Below are 7,142 nucleotides of genomic sequence, written 5' to 3'. Positions count from 1 at the left end.
ACAATGGCTCTAGAAAATGGCCTTATTAGGACTTTAATACTGATTACCTGTTCAGAGAGAAAGCATTTTTCTCAAGTCAGCATTTATGTGCCAGTCCTACTAGTTCAGAGAGTAGCTTCTCTCAAGACGAGCTGGATGCCCTATCTGAGATTGATATCAAGCTTTGCAGTCATATGTATGATAAATAGTTCTCCAATTTCATCATTTGCAATAAACTAAAACAAGTAAGAAAACAGTGTAATTTTCAATGGCTGAGTTTTGAATGAACTTAAAAAACATGTCAGCTAGTTGATTGAAGTTCCCTTCTGTCATGTCCAAAGCAACTACATAACTTGAGATATACAACAATATAAGCAAGTAATCCCATATTTACTTTCTCATTGCTAAAATGATCATATAGCTCTTTTTGACTGAGAATATTGATGCATTGTTTACATTAACAAGCAGAACTTAGTTTGATAGAGCGTTAAAATAAATATGGGAGAAATTGAAAAGGATACTAAATATTGTAATAGTCTTACACTTAAGTTCACCACTTATGAAGAAACATGGGATCATTGGAATAGGACACATGCATTTGTTCAGTTAAAATTGGACTGGTTTTACAAATTATGGTTCTAACTACTTCTTAAATTGCTGCAAAATCTAACTCAGAGTGCAAATAGTTGTCCATCAAACCAATACACACAATGAATACCATGAACACATCCAGCACCAAACAGGCAAGAAAATACAGTTGACTTCATGAATTTGATGTGCTATTAAAAATGACTTTCATCTTCCTATCTATGGAAAAACATCCATTGAACATGCATAAGTGCACAAAAGCATTCATTCGGGAAATCTGTACAAGCAACGGCCTGTGGTCTACATCAGTATGAGGTCGTGGGAAACTGATGAACAAGAACAGGAGAGGAAAGGAGAGGAGAATAGAGGAGAGGAGGACGATGGTGGGAGATGTCGTCACTAACCTTGGCAGCGGAAAAGGAGAGGACGGCGGGGTTCCGGGACAGGGACGACGGGCTCCGGGGACGGTGGGGCTCCGTGACAGGGAGGTCGAGGCTCCAGGACAGGGACATCAGCGTTGGGGTTGTGGGACGGGGACAGCGGCATCGAGGCTCCAGGACGGGAACATCGGCGTCGGTGAGGGTGCGAGGAAGGGAAAAAAATTCTAAGTGTCAAAGGGCGCGAGATATCGAGCAGTATTATAGGGAGAAGACTTTCACTGCCGGCTGAAGAAATCCACCGGCAGTGAAAGCTGACTTTCACTACCGGCTCAATAGGACAACAGACAGTGAAAGAGGTTTCACTATCGGCCCAAAGTCCACCGGCAGTAAAAGTGGTTTAACTGTCGATCGAATATGTGCACCAATAGTGAAACCCCTTTCACTGCAAATGCGGGGAGCAAAAAAAATTTGATTTGGTTGCACGCGTGCTGAGACTTGAACCCACGACATGCTCCAAGTAAAATCAAACAAACCGCTATGCTACTCGAATGTTTTCGATTAATTTTTTACTATCTGTATTTATTAATATTATGTTAACCTAAGATCCTAATACATATTTATTTAAATTACAAATTGAAGCTTTCATAACATAAGTGAGGTATAATTGCATCGTTGACCGGCAGTGATGTACATATATCACTGCCGGTCAGTGGATTAAACCGACAGTGATGAGGGTGTTGGGTATCACTATCGGCTCAATCCATCAGCCAGTAGTGATGACCCTTATCGTTGCTAATTCATAAGCCATGATGACTGATTCTTCCCGCGCGACTTATGAATCAGCAGTGATGCCCCATCACTGCCAACCCATGAGCAACCGGTAGTGATAGGCCGATATATAAGCCCAGTTCTGTAGTAGTGTTGTACGTGAAAATACTTTATAATCCACCAAAGTAGGGTGTTCCTCTATAAGTAATGAAGATTATGTTTTCTCTTGTGCTTGAGTTCATCTTCTTCTAGTTTCCCTCTCTTGGCTCCCTTGCTTGTTTGCAAGTTCTTCGGTTTTTGTTGTGATTTTTGTTTTTGTTGGCGACCTGGAATTTTTCATCATGTTGGAGTCATTCTTCATATTGCTAGAGTCATAAGAATCGCAAACAAGTTGTTCTTGAATCATCTCTTGCCCCTAGATCTATCAACTTGGAGAATTTCTTCACCTAATGCATAGATCTAAGTAGTTCTGGTTCAAATTGCAAGTTTTTATGGCTATGACTCTTGGAATTGTGTTCTATGGAACCTAGGGTTCAATTCCATCCATGGAAGCCAAGTTTTGTTTGGAGACTTTTATTGTGACTTGTTTCTCTCATTTTGTTGCTTTCGCTTGTTGATTTGAGGAGCGTTGGGTGAAAGATTAGGATAGGACATCCAAGAATTTGGTGAGGCTTCTATTCACCCTCTAGTCCTCTTTCTCGATCCTACATAAGCAAAAAAAAAAAAAGGCCAAATGGATAGATACTCTCGTCGTGCTTGTCTTCTGGTTGACCTAGAATGAAAGGAACTTGAGGTTGTTCAACAATTCATCCTCCACCGCGGCACTGGTGATTGCTAGGATCAAGGATGAGGCAAGAACTTAGATCACATGGGGCTAGGCGCTGAGGGTGTGATTGGTTGTCGCATGGAGTCTTGCTCGTATGGACCATATATGCAAGACACGGGGAAATATACTGAACGGAGTCATATTTGTTGAAAAGAAGATGGTTTAGTTGGTTGTATTTGTCTTGACAGGTTTAACTGAGTTTCTGTTTGATTGACTGAATCGGAGGTCGTATGAGCAGATAAAAAAGTTAAGATTATGATTAGTTACTCGTATGAATGTGATTTTGTGATACTAACAAATGGACAGCCTACACATGCATCCGTCGGGTCAGACTGCAGAGGGAATCTTGAATTGAGCTTCCTTCCCATGTCAGGTTGAAGTCCTACATTTTCATCCGCCAGGCTAGGCTGGAACTAAGAAACCAAGTTGAAATGTGCCTTAGTTTATATGTGATGAGTGATTGACAATGTTGTTATTTTCCTTTATTGATTTGTAGATTTTACGAGCATGTATGTGCGTTTCAATTATGATTATGGCTAACCAAAGTTGCAGAGAAAAATAGAGTTGACGTATTTGTCTTTGAGTCCAAGAAAATTGTACACGCAGGATGATCTGGCGCTTGGGATTTCGTACACCCCGGAAGGTCCGGAGTTCAGACGAGGTTCATGCCAGAACTTTTCAACTCAGAAGCAAATATTGATGTACACATCGGATGATCTGGTGATGGACATCAATACACATCGGATGATCTGGCGATGGACAGTAATACACGCCGAAGCATTTCTTCCAGAGAGGTTGCAAATCGACTCTGGTGGACTTACATGCGCTGGATGATCTGACGATGGGCAAATGTACAAGCCAAAGTATTTTGTCCTAGAGATAAAGGTTGGAGTGCACACCAGATGGTCCGACGATAGAGTGAAGTGAACACCAGAGCTTTTCTCGTAGAGAGGTTGCAAGTCGGCTCTGGTAGACTTAAACTCGTCGGATGGTCCGGCAATGGAGAGCAATGTACGCGGGACTATTTCTTGCAGAAAGGTTACAGAAGGGTGGTCTGGTGAAAATGAACACGTCAGATGGTCCGCCAATGGGATGAATTGTATGTCGGAGCATTTCTTGCAGAGAGGTTGCAATATAGCCAGTCTACTAGATTGAACATGTTAGATGGTTCGGCGCTGAGGAGGTGACAACACCGAAACATCCGGCATTCACGTTTTATGGTTGACGTCTCTTCGAATAAAGATTTTGATTTCTACTAACTGGAGATAGAGTTAGAGATATGTGTTTGCTTGTCTCGTATTGTGCACGTGATGGATGCAACTTGGCGGTCAACTGCATGATGATCAGGGTCAAACGGGGTGCTTGGTATCGAACAATCGAGGAGGCCAGACAGAGTTAAAAGTGATCCTAGCTATACATGTGAAGGTGAAGCAAAGCATGTAAGGAATGATAAAGACGGCGTGTTGACAAAGTCAAACGAATGGAATATCGATACAAGTGACAAGGCGACCTAAGGGATTGGATGCGGGAGAGACTTGTCGATGGTCAAGATAGCAAGACGGAGTACACATGTCGAGATCGGGATGTTTGCTTTGAGGTGAAAGCAAGTGGCAGCAAGTCACGCTTTGAAAAGTGTGCAAGACGGTTTCGCGGTTTGGCCTCAAAACCGTGGAAGGATGGAAGGCACGTGGTATCATCGTGAAGCTTATATTGAGATGAAGCTATGTCTTGAAGGCGTTATGGACGTTCGATGGATGGAGCGAAAAATAGGCTAAAATGCTCCTGTGATAAGTAGGAGACCTTTGGAAGATAGTGATATTTTTGAAATAAGGAAGCTTACGGGGTACATTACCTCCCTAGGCCTATAAATAGAGGGGGTAGAACTATGTGGGAGGCTTGAGGCAGTCATTTGAGCTTTAAGTGCTATGTTTTAGAGAAAATGAGATATGAGAGTTTAACCTTTGTAATAGGTGAAAGCTTTTTGTGAGAAAAATATTTGTAATCTTTTTAAAATAGGGCTGACCTTTGTAATAAATAAAGTATGTATTTCTTCCTATACTTGTATTCATCTTCTTGTAGTTTTCTTCTATTGACTCATTTACTTCATTGTGAGTTTTTTCTTGTTGGTTGAGATTTTTATTTTGGTTGATGAGCTAAAATTTTCTCACTATGAAAAGTTATTCTTCTTGTTACTAGATACATAAAACTCATATACAACTGTATACAAGTGAGTCTTAAATTTACTTGCATCTAGATCATTAACTTGAAGAATTTTTTCTTCCGGTGATTTTTTTAGAGCAAAGTGTTATTCCTTCAAGCTGAAATCTTTCTGTGGCTATGACACGTGGAATGAGTTTCGATAAAACCTAGTGTTTATTTACATCCACGAGAGCCAAGCTATCTTTGAGAATCTTTTGTTACAACATGCGTCTTCCTTAAGTTTTTTACTTTCGTTCTTGGTTTTAAGGTGCATTGGGTGATAAAATAGGATAATGCTATTAAAGAAATTTATGAGACGTCTATTCACCTCTCATCTAGTCGTCATTTTCGATTCTATATAAACAATAAATAGAAGGAACAACTTTTTCCTAAAATTATAGGCGTCCATCGAGCAAATATCCTTCTATACATCAACCAATCAGCCTCTAGAAGAGTTGCGGATGCGATGATACCTACTGTAGCTTTTCTTTCGGTTGTCTAATACCACATAATATACAACCTCATGTTTTTGTACCTAGGCGTGCGTACTTTAATACCGCGTTGTAACGAACTTAGACCACGCCCAAGGGATTCCCCTCGCGGGCGAAATTCCTGTCATGAAGGAATTTTCGTTCCTTTTAGCGCTCCAACGGTTTCCTTTCACGGTTCCTTTCACGACGAGATTTCCAGGGTCATTCCCTTTCGGACGGGATTCTCTCTCATTTTCTTTCACGATTACTCTCGAAAGGAAACTGTTGGAGATAAGAGAAAATAAAAAGAATAAAAATTAAAAAAAAAATAAAAAGAAAATAAAATAAAGAAAATATAGTTAGAGACGGTTTTAGGTAAATAAGTATCTTCTTCACCAAATGATACACAGTTCTTCTGTGTTTTCCTGAAAAAAGGTCAAGCAGACCTACCCACGCCACGCGGTAACAGGGACATCCACTGTCGAGCACCCAAGTCGCACACAGACACGTGCGCAGGTGGTCCGTGGTCGTCCGGTGATTTGGACTGCTGTTTCAGCGGCCTCCGCCAGACCGCCACGGCCGCCATTACTCCACCCTTGTAGCAACAGCTAACGGCCGAAGCACTCTTCCCCAAGCGACGACCATGCAACGAATAGGAAATCCTATGGTCAGTTCACAGACAGGTTCGCGTGCTACACAACGCCGGTGAGTTCAGCCGGTACAGATGGACGAGACAAGTTCGTTGTCGCCTTTGGACTCATAAGAGCCCGGCTGCTGGTTCATGCTTCTCACAAGCTGTCACTAGCAACAGATTCTTTTTCGCCTCATCAGCCATGACAAAGCCCCGGCGGGCCGGCCGACATTGGTGAATGGAATGGCTTTTGCGCTGCCGACGGGGGTCCGCCGGGATTACGGTGTCCGCGAGTGCGGATGACGGTGAAAACTGAAAACGTTGCCGTGGCTACCGATTCCTGGCCCCCGGCTGACACGCGTTTTCACCGAGACGGGGAACCTTGCCGCGACCTTTTCCCTTTCCTGCCACAGTGCATGGCCTGTTCCCCTCTTTTTATCAGCTGGCGATCGAGTTGGTCTGGGTAACTACAGTCTACAGTGCGTGCGTGAAACATGCCTTTTAGCAAAGCATGATGCATGCGCTTCCCTGCTTTTTCTGGTTTCATTTTCCTTCGTTGTGTGCATCCCGTTGGCATTTTACTCAGTAACAACAATTTAATCGGTTAGTGTGGATCTCCCTTCATAGCTACTGCATAGTGAGTATATATTGCTATTCAGCTGCACACTGCTGAGAACCGAATACTCCTGAGGTTCTATGATTGTGTTGTCGCAGGTAGTGTTGTCACGTAGGCGAACATATTTATATGGATAGCATGGCATGCACCGGGAAATAAATTTTATGTAACGGTGTTACAATCATTCTCGTGCAACACCACTAGATAGCCACCATTTATCTTTAACGTGGATTTTAAAGCGGTAGTAAGATTTATCTAACGTTAATTATATATGTTAAGTAATAAGTATGTAGAATAATTTTCTATTTTTATAAGATTTACTATTTTGAAATTCACATTATGAACAAATATGCAGCATCACTCCATATAATTTATTTCCCATGCACTGGTCCATGCATGCACGCCGGCCTTTGCCTGAGAGGAAACACTTAACCGGCGCTGCATCACAGTATCTAGTAGCCAGAGCGCATTCCTGTTTTGTGCAGTCTGCCCTTTTTTCGCTGGCAAGAGAAAAATCCTGCACGCGTCTCTTAGATAGATCCTGCCGCAGCTGCTATTCATATCCGTTTAAGGGCTTATTCGGAGAGGAAGACTTAGATCCAAGTCCTTAGGCTGATACATATTCGAGTAAGTAGCTCTTGTTTCTATCATTATCCCAACCATCTGTTCATTTCCTTATGGATCG

The sequence above is a fragment of the Phragmites australis genome, chromosome 6 (genome assembly GCF_958298935.1).
Source record: "Phragmites australis chromosome 6, lpPhrAust1.1, whole genome shotgun sequence".
Taxonomy (NCBI): Eukaryota; Viridiplantae; Streptophyta; class Magnoliopsida; order Poales; family Poaceae; genus Phragmites; species Phragmites australis.
The sequence above is the reverse complement of the archived record's forward strand: the minus strand, read 5'-3'. Positions refer to the sequence as shown.